Source organism: Amblyomma mixtum, chromosome 7 (genome assembly GCF_055824585.1).
Source record: "Amblyomma mixtum isolate Tamu chromosome 7, ASM5582458v1, whole genome shotgun sequence".
Lineage (NCBI taxonomy): Eukaryota > Metazoa > Arthropoda > Arachnida > Ixodida > Ixodidae > Amblyomma > Amblyomma mixtum.
This window is the reverse complement of record NC_143018.1, coordinates 79879881-79890244: the sequence shown is the minus strand read 5'-3', so window position 1 is coordinate 79890244 and position 10364 is coordinate 79879881. Positions and strand designations below refer to the sequence as shown.

The following is a 10364-nucleotide window of genomic DNA, read 5'->3' as shown; positions in this document are numbered from 1 at the left end:
AACTTCTATTTGACCTCAGTATCTCTTTATGAGTCCCCAGATGATTGAAATTATCCCCCCCCCCCCCAATCCAATATGAGGCCTCTTTCTCTTCCTCCTCATTGTTACTCTCAGGGCCTGGTTGAGGTTTCCACCCAGAAGTGTTACTATGCCCCTTCCTTTACTCAGAACCAATTTTCAATTTTTTAATGGTGTGACCAAAAATCCCAGAAGCATTAATAAATGAAAGCGAGTAGGAAATTGGTCGAGTTGGGGAATGGAACCAAAGCCTCCAGAGTGGGAGGTGAGCATGCTAACCACTCCTAACCACACCAGCTCGACGGTTTGGAATGAACAAAGGCCCGTCTAGTGAATATAGTGTAGTCTTAGAAGGGTGCTTTGAGACATGTACTGTGGTGTACATTATTAAAGGGAACATGGATCGCGTGGCCTCCGCACTTCACAAAGTCCCGCTGCCTGTGCACAGGCAGCATGAAGCGCATGCACAGAAAGACCAGCCATCACGCTTACTGCGCATGCGTCTTGTGCTGACAACACTCACAAATTGTCCGCGGCAGGCAGCGCTCAGTGTAGAGATCCCTCTGCGTAGCAGGGAGGCCATGGGATAACATGTTCCCTATAACAGTGAAAGGTAGTGTACACCACCCAGATATGAGAGGCAGGCATATTTCCTTACCTTAAAACTAATTTTCATTTCGTTTTCCATGAGGCTCTAACAGCCAGTTCCTGTGTACATCCAGAGAGACAGCCTTTTCCTTTCCATAATGACAATTTTCATTTTTCTTCCCTTGGGGGCACCAGTTTGCGTGTCCACCCAGATATGAGAGATCCTTGTTTCCTTAAAACCAATTTTCATTTCATTTTCCTTCCCCTACAGCCTGTCTGTGGTTCCATGGAGATATCAGAGGTCTCTCTTAAAGAGGAAGCTTAAGCAAGAAGTTACCACCATAAGCAGCCATGATGTGCACATGTATTGATACACCCTATTAGCAGCCACAGGGGAGTGCCAAGTTGTGGCCTGAGGCAGAAAGCACTATGATATAGTGTCCACTATAATGTGGTGTATTTTGTCGCACTTGAGGCTGTTCATTTAGACTAAAGATCTGGTGCAAACCTTAAAGGCAGCGCTACTGACGGCTGCACAAGAGTATCGTAAAGAGTGGCTAGACAGGCTAGCTGAACCTTCACGTCTTTGCCGAATACAACAGCCTATGTCAAGGGAGTCCAAGGTGCAAAGTTCATGCGCCATCAGAGAGGAGACAGCTTCAGCTCTGCGAAGATTTCTGGGTCAATGGGTGAATACACAATTGGTGGAACATTTGGTACACTTCAGGTGGATGCTTAGAACAGATGTATGCATTAAACAAAGCAAAGACTTTCTGAATGCTCAAACACTGCTGATGGCAAAGCTTTTATCTCCACAAAACGAAACAGTCCACCTGCACTATACTTTAAACAGGAGGGCTACCACACATGCATTTACAGCGCTCGCATCACTTAATTAGCAGCCATAACACTAAGGTAAAACATTGCAAGACTAACTGGCTTCGAAGGGCATTACCACAAAACATTAGCTTGAGGTTGAGTCCAGTCTTCCATTGTGTAGCCTTTCGAGAGCCTCGCAGTCCATTAATTTCATACAACGAGTTTGATGCTGTGAACACTGATGGCAAGGAATTGTAATTGCCTACCTGTTTGTCATTGCGCATATGACAAAAAAAAAACACTCCTCGAGGGGCCTTAGTATACTTCTCACCTCAAGCATGCGTAATAAATGTTATACTCTTAAGATGAACGCCCAGTGCCACACAGCTTAAAGCATTGTTAACAATGTGTCGAAACCTTTTCATGTAGAACGACACTCATGACGATGTGTGGCACATATAAGAGCGCAAGCAGATACACATGTACTGTAGGCTTGAGGTGAGACCACTTAGCTTGATTGAGTGTAGCGCTATTGAGTATGTTTTTAACATTTAACAAGACACAGGGGCCCCTATAACAACTTTCTCCATGGTTAAGGGCCACCAAGCAAGCATGTATGGTCCTGTCAACTGCAGCTTTTGTCTAGTATGGTCGGGCAGTTCTTCTAGGGGAAAGACGGACAAACATGAGGTACCAGTTCTTCCAGAGGCTGAAGAGTGCAGACAATGATGTGGTAGTCTTCAACGTTCGATGAAAATCCTACAGTGGCGCAGTCAGCAGCAAATGCACGCATTTGACTGCAACCGCAATCTGCGGCTTGCCACCAGGGTTTGGCATTGTCACGAAAGGATATGGTTACTCCTTCGTCAGTACCACAAACCGGCATAGTTGCCCTGGAGGCTAGCAGGCAGTGGCCCGCCTGCCGCAAAGAGCCGCAGTCCCAAGGGGTCATAGCAGTGCGTGTAGATGGCCGGGTTGTACTCGGTGTTCCAGAAAACCTCGCGGAACAGTTCGTCCGCGTGGACCCAGCCCCTGTTGGCCTTGAGCATGCTGTACCGCGACCGGTCGGAGTCCTCAAGGTACTTGGAGGCGCGCAGGTCGAAGAACAGTATCACGCCAATGCCCGTCCCGATGGTCAGCAGATCGTCCATGAAACTCAGCGAGCGGATCCCACAGCCGATGCACTTGGAAGGCACCTTGTGCGTCTGCTGCAGTGTCCGCGAGTCCAGGAACGTCACGTACGACTTGGAACCAACGGCGTAGACGCTCCGCTCGGGCTGCTGCGCCATGCAGACGTTCTCCTGGCAATAGGGCATCTTGTGGGACGCCTTCCAGCGCAGCGTGCACGCGTCCCACTGGTGGATGTACGCGTTCAGCGACAGTGCGACGATCTCGCTCTGCTGACGGCTGAAGAGCAGGGCGCGCACCTTGTCGGCGTCCTTACAGCCACGCACGGCCAGCGGTCGCATCTGTCTCGGCGTCAGCGCGGACTCGGGCCAGGCGAAGGCCCTAGTCTCCTGCACTCTCCACAGGGCGAGCGTGGCGTCCCGCGAGCCAGTCACGTAAAACTCGTCGTCGAGCCATGCCAGGTCGAAGATCCAGTCCGTGTGAGCCCGTTCACCGACACACACGGGGTCCAACGTCGGCAGCCTGTACACAGCCGTGTCGTTAGAGTGGTGCGCCCCGGTGGCGAGCAGAGTTCGCGACGGGTTCATCTGCAGCGCGTGGATCCCGCAGTGGTTCTCGGGCGGCGGGCTCGCGCGCGAGCTCTGCAGGCTCGGGATCTGGCAGAGCTTGCCGTTCTCCGTGTCGAGCACCATGAGCTTGTTGCACTTGGTGCCGAACACTATCTGGCGCTCCGAGAGCCAGGCCGAGCAGAATATCTTGTTGATGCGGCCCAGGGTAATCTCGCGCTCGTGGTACAGGCCATTCTGGAGCAGGTGTCGAGTGCCGTAGGTCTCGTCCACGCCGAGACGCTGTCGGTACTGAAGTCCGAGCTCACGACACTGCGCGTAGTCGCCGAAGTTGCGCGACGTCCTTCTGGAGCTGTACAGGTCACCTCGGATGAGCGATTCCAGATGCGCAAGACGCAACGGGTCGCTGAAGAAACGCGGCGTCACTTGTTCGCTACTGGATGTCGACTCACCAGGCCAAGCGAACTTGTAGGATTCAGTGATTGCATCAGTGCTGTCTTCGTCTGAGCGGGACCCGCTAACGTTCAGTTTCCTTACGTGAGCCATCGCCTTCGCTTTCGTCGCCGTTGACACCTGGACAGTTGTCTTCCAGCATACACAACTGCGCGGAAACGATCTTGGCGTCTACGTGCATACGTTTCCCATTTTCAGACTTTCCCAGCTGATGACCGCCACGACAGCAACAAACACACTGACGCTGACGGCCGCTAAGCGTCGCTTGCGTGTCTATGAAATCGAAACCGAAACTTTTGCGAGCACGTTTTGTGCACCATGCACGCTTGCAGTTATTTTGTGATTGTTTCCAAATCATTTGAAACATATGTCGACAAGCGCCGACATTCTGGAACAAACAGTAGTGGGCCGTATTACAACCACTTCGAGAAATATTTAAAAAGCTTTCCTGATAATCTAAACTCGTGCTCTGCTGGCACACCGGTGCCAGCAGACAGCTTCATTTCCTTGCTAGAATTTTATTTGCAAGCTACTTTTATTTCTTTTAATGATGACTTTTACATTCAACGACAAGGCATTTGCATTGGATCCTGCGTCGCACCGACCCTTTGCAATATATTTTTAGCCGCTATTGATCGATCCCTGAATCATGAGTTTACTAACCAGGGTGTTCTTAAGGCTTTTAGATATGTTGACGATTTTCTAATTGTTTTATCTAAACAAAGAACCTTGACCCCCATTAATTCAGTGGATAGCATTTTAACTCTTTTTAAACGCTATGGGAAGGGTTTGAGTTTTACGTACGAACTTCCGACCCATGGTTCGCTGCAATTTTTAGATATCAACCTAGAGCTAGGTTTGCATCACGTCTGCTGGCACTACGCACCGCGAGCGCAGAAAGGGCTTCTTCCCTATGACTCTGCCCATTCGAAGATAGTCAAGAGAGCTATTGTTAGCTCGTGCCTGGGATCTTCTCTGACGAAGTCATGCCCGCATGCAATGCACACTAGCTTCCATAATCAGATAAAAAGGCTGCTTTCAGCCGGCTTCCCCTGCGAGGTCATCTCAGCTGTGGCCGAGAACCTTCTTCGGAAGGTAAAAAAAGGAAACCGCGCCAACAACGAGGAGCGATTACCACGAAGAAAGACTACGGTCGTCCCGTATATACACAAGGTGGCCCACAACATAAAAAAAGTGGCGAATAGGCATGGCGTCCCTGTGGTGTTTTCGGCGCCACGCAAGCTCGCCGGGTTGTGCCCTAGGATCAGCGCGGAAGGCGCTCGACGAAGAGCATGCGAGATAAAGCATGCGGCACAATTTGTGAAATGCGCCACGGGCGTTGTGTATCTCATCCCGCTCAAGTGTGGTCGCGTGTATGTGGGCCAGACAGGACGCTACGTGAATGAACGCGCAGGGGAGCATCAGCGTTCAATTAGGAACAAAGAAGGAGCTAATTTGCCTGCTCATTGCATTGCATGCAACGGTTGTGAGCCACTCCTAAAAAGTATCAGAATTCTGGGCAGGAGCAAGGACAAAGTTTCCCGTGAACTTCTAGAGGCATATCATATCAAGGCAAGAGGTGATAACTGTGTGAGTGACACATCCGTTTCACTGTACAACGCGGAAAAGAATTTTTTGGAGCGTTTCTGATGGTTTGTCGCGCAGGGTTTGATTTGCCTCCTTATCCTCTCCTTCCCCTCTTTGTAGGCACGTGTGCACACTGCCTATAAAGCGGCACTGAATCTAATAAACACCAGTTGATAGTTTGCGCTCTTTCAGTCTCTCTCGTGTGTTTTCCTGTGTGTGTCTTTTGTGCGCAATTCGTACCTACAACAGTATGCACCAACTCGCCCAACAAGAAGTTCTTCTTAACCACGCGTACGTCCACGGGTGCGTAACGTGATTGACAAAAGAGGGAATGGGGACTGCGACTGTCGCTAGGGGAACGACTGTCGCGGAGGCCTTTTGGCGCGAATTTGTGCAGTTGTTTGCGGGAACGTGTCTGTGCCACGTTACCGGACGCAGACAACAGCCTGCTGGACTCCTCGACCTTCAAAGAAATGGCAAAGAAGCGACGCCGTACAGCCTTCGACACATCTGTGGGGAATTGGAGGAACGTTTTTGAATCACCGGGTAGTATGCTTAGTCGTCGGCGCCAAAAGAAGCATCAGAGTCGGCCACCATGAATGAGGTGGAGCTAAAATTGGTAAATTGGTTTTGAGGTAAAGAAATAGCGCGGTATCTGTCGCACATATCTCGGTGGACACCTGAATTGCGCCGTAAGGGAATGGAGGAAGGCGGGAGCGAAGAAGAAAGAGAGAAAGAGGCGCCGTAGTGGAGGTTTCCGGAATAATTTCGGCCACCTGGTACATCGCACAGCCCGTGGGCGCCTCTTGCGTTCCGCCTCCATCGAAACGCGGCCGCCGCGGCCGAGAGGTGGAGCCATGCGCGAAGTGCTCCTAAAGGGCACACAATAAAACGTCTTTTTAAAATAAAGTAAATTCACTACGTAGCCTCATGAACAAGTCATTCGATATACTACACATACTTGCTTCGTGCCTCACATTTGCAAAAGCTTGTGTGCACAACGACTCCGGAAAGCTTTCAATATACATCGTGTGGTTATATTTAAACTTTTGCTTGTCCACTCCACTGTCTTAACTGATTTTACGTCGTAAGCCATTACATGAAACTCATCTTGGAGGCTGACTCTAGAGGTATCCGTTGTTTAAGCCAGCGTCTTCGCTTCGGCGGACGCGGTTGTTGCGACGCGCGTCTCTTCTTTCACTCTTTCCTCCTACCTTTTAACTCTGCTCTATCTGCACGTGGCAGCGGTGGTGGCTCGGCTTGAGCCAGTCGGGAGGCCCGTGCACTTTCCTTTTCATCCTTCTCTCAGTCGCAACAACAATAACATCTTGGACCTTCTCGTGATGGAGGTTCGAGAATTTGGCAGGTGCCCGGAGGTACACCCTCCTGAGCATAGGCGCCGACTGCGGAGGCGGGGGGGGGGGGGGGGGGGAGACTGAGCGATGGGGTCAGGGAGCAGCAGATCTGTTACGGACTGGCACATTCACACGGGTGACGGGGAGTCCATTGTTCCTTAGACGCGAAGAGTTTAAAATGTGTTTATATTAAAATTGTAATGCTGTCGTCCAATGTTGTGTCCTTGCAAAGTGCTTTTTGTGTATCCGGAATAAACTGGTGTTTTTAGAACACTGGATTTGTCACTCGCCGGGCGAGATCATGGCTCGCGGACCCGTTCTTAGAAGGCTGGGCCTTCAGTATATGGCCTCTCCGCCTTTCTACGTCTTGTACTAACATCATCTGAAAATATGTCACACGTAGTGCATTGCCCGGCCTGAGCAATCACGATATCGTGCACTTAACGTTCGATTTATCGCATGCACCATAGTCAAAACGCTCCAAGACCATAAGCAACTATAACAAAGCTCATTTTATAGCCCTTAATAACTGGGCTCCTTTTGGATATTTTCTTACCAGATTATCTCAAGCGCTCAGTAGAAACAGAGTGGTGCATGTACCGATATAAAGTGTCTTAACTGATTCATTGTCTTATCCCTCTTTGGCGTGTGAACTTAATATAGCCCAGCTCCGTGGTATAACAAATATTTAAAACGATTTTCTAACAAGAAGAAAATACTTTTTCCAACTGCCAAGTATTCACTAAAACCTGCCCATTGGACTGCATAAAAGGCAGCTGCTTCAGCATATGAACACGCACTGAAGTCCACTAAATCCACCTTCCTTAAAGTAACCCTCCTGAACATTCTGAACACTAATCCAAAACAATTCTGGAACATAATAAAACTTGGAAATACCAATTAAAGTGTCGTTATGGCACCCACCGCTGAACCTGCTCCGGACCACCTCTGCGCTACTGTACACTTTTCATGGTTTTATTGACACATATATCCTTCCCGTTCCTTTCAGTGTAAAATTGACATTTCTGAATCTACACTGTATTTCTACGTTACAGCACTCCCTGCAATACGGATGATGTGCGTCGACGCACCGGAGGTGTTAAGTTTACCCCAAACGGCGCAGCTGACATTTTCATTACATCATTTCATACACCATTCACGCAATACATGTACGATCATTCCTGCATATTGTCCACGTAATACAGAAGGATCTGTCTGTTCACAGTGGGTGCACGCAATTTAATGCATGTACGGTATACCTTACAATTGCAGATAATTGCAAAAAAAATTGCCCATGATTACGTTACTTCCTAATGCGAGATTTGAGCACAGCTCATCAGCTGTTTAAGCTTTTCGATAGATTGAGGCAAAGAATTAGAGCAAGACTTGTATGTAAAATTGCCGACAACTTGTTATTTTTCACACATATTCCTTCTTCAAGAAACACTCCACTAACAGTTCTTTATTGTCATGAAGGAAGCTGTGTGGTCGGAGAAATAGATGGATATATGCTCGACTTGCTGCACCAATGCCTGGTGGTGGTGGTGAAAAACTTTAATACTCAAAGAGAATTTTAGGGTCAGAAAACCCCACTGCACGGACGGTATCCTTAGTCCTGGACACCACACGACGAGGCCCCGTTTCGCGCCCGGTTTACTATAGAGCCCTTTGGGACTCCAGTGTGGAGCAGTTGAGGAGGGCAGTCTCCCATGCCTCTCGGGTGAGGGTGGGGGAAGGTGAGGATTCTGAGTACATGCCCACACCATGTGAAAGATATCGCAGATCTCTCCACAGTGCGGGCAGCGCCCATCTGTGTTCAGATCTAAGTGTTTTGCTATTGCAGGACAGAGAAGGGTTCCTGTCTGCAGGCGCCGCAGAGTTCGCTCCTCCGCCTTACTCAACCTCTTGGCAGGTGCCGGGTAGAGACGGTGGCTGTCGCAATAATGAATTAGGATTTCGCGGAACCGCAGACGCGGTTTATGAGCTTCTGAGCCAGGAGAGATAGGATGAGGAGCGCGGTATACGAGCGCTCGGGCGGCCGCATCAGCGTCCTCATTGCCTCGTCCCTGGTGGCCAGGAGCCCAGATCACGTTTGTGCGAGTTGGATCGGCGGAAGCGCGTCTTAGAATTCGGGAGGCAAGAGATGATATTTCCCCTGCAAGATAATGTTTACAGGCCCGGCGAGAGTCTGTGATAACCGTTCTCGATTTTGGATCGGCGGCAGCGAGAGCTATTCCAACTTCCTCCGAATCGTGTTGAATTTGGGGCCCGAAAAGATAGCCCATCGACATTCATTCCCCGGTGGACTACGGCAGCCGTGTAGAATTCCGCGGGCGACCGCCTTGTGATGTCCACGTAGCAGACTGGTTCTCAAAGACGAGGTCTTCGATATTAGTTCGCGAGGTTGTCACAGCTGTGGGTGCCGTTACGAGTTAGAGGAACGGAACGGGATGTCCTCCCGCATAAGCGGTAAGAAATTCCTGTTTGTCTTTATAGCTACATTAAAGTCCCCCCCCCCACCCTGTCACCCTGGCAGGTGGCAGTTCATGGTTGATCGCGAGAGTTCGCTCACAGTTGTCAGCTCTAACGCATGCAGCCCACATCTCTCTCTCTCTCTCTCATCACCCCATGTACCTATAAGAGCGATTCAGGCGTCCATTGACCCAGGGTGCATGTTATGCGCACTTCCTTTCCTTAAAATGATCAGGTGGTGGTGGCGGTAAAAACGTTTATTTCCTCTGAAAACAGGGAGTTACATGGAGGTTGCTCTGGGGACAGGCTTAGTGCCCTTCCCCTCACAAACACTAGGTGGAGTCCCTAGTACGGGACCCCAGTGGCTTCCGCTGCCGCCATTGCTCGTTCGACCAGCGCCTTTTGGGCTGTCAGGTCGGAACAGGACAGGGTCGCCTTCCAGTCCTCTCGGGTGGGGTTTGGATTGGGAGTAAAAGCAGGGTTGGAGGGGCACGCCCACACCATGTGGTAGAAGTCCGAGGACCTTTCCCCACAGTGGGGGCACTCCCCGGAGAAGGCAGGGTCAAAGTGCTTTAGCGAGGCCGGGCATATCATGGTGTTCGTGACGAGGCGGAGGAACTGGCGTTCTTCCGCTCTCGTTAATCCTTTACACGGGTGGGGATACAGTTTATGTCTATCTTGGTATGGTTGAGTTATTTCCCTGTAAGTGTAGACAGGCGTTGCTTCCGCTACTTCTTCAGAGGAGGCGGGGAACGAGGTTGCCCGGTTAGAGAGCGCGCGGGCGGCTGCGTCGTCGGCTGCCTCGTTTCCTCCCAGCCCCGAGTGGGCCGGAGCCAATGAACACAACGAACGCCGACGGCCTATAGGCCCATCTCCATGGACACATCCGAGGCGCACCAGCGCAGCGCCTACGCGTACCAGCGTACGCCGGACCCGGACTGCGCATGCGCGACGCGCCGACGCGAGCCGGCGCTGGCGCTTGGCAAATATCTGTCCATGTTAGATATTCGCGCCTCGCTCGCGCCTCCCTCGCGCCGGCGCCGGAAGTGACTCGCTGGTTTGCGGTCGGTGTAACCAATCAGAGAACGTAGTTCTCTCGGCATCCGGTACGGCCCTTCGCGCCGTTTGCTTCGCCGAGCCGAGCTTAACGCGGTAGCCGCGACAGGCCATCGAGTTGCATGTGTTTTTCGACGCTTGTCGCGGTGCGGCGCTGGGCGCGTAAGCGCTGCGCTGGTGCGCCTCCGATGTGTCCATGGAGATGGGCCTTATGGCTTCAGCGCCGCGTTTCTGGCACAATGTTGCCAATTCCAGCGCATGCAGTGCACATCTGTCACTACCGCCAGTAGCTTAAAGAGGGTTTCCCTCTGGTTCAGGTGTC

At 51.0% G+C, this 10364-nt stretch overlaps 1 pseudogene; it reads right to left on the bottom strand.

Moving 5' to 3' along the window:
• Nucleotides 1-2214: 2214 nt before the first annotated feature.
• LOC149336606 (DDB1- and CUL4-associated factor 12 homolog pseudogene) lies at nucleotides 2215-3992 on the bottom strand (annotated as a pseudogene).
• Between the last annotated feature and the right edge of the window lie 6372 nt (nucleotides 3993-10364).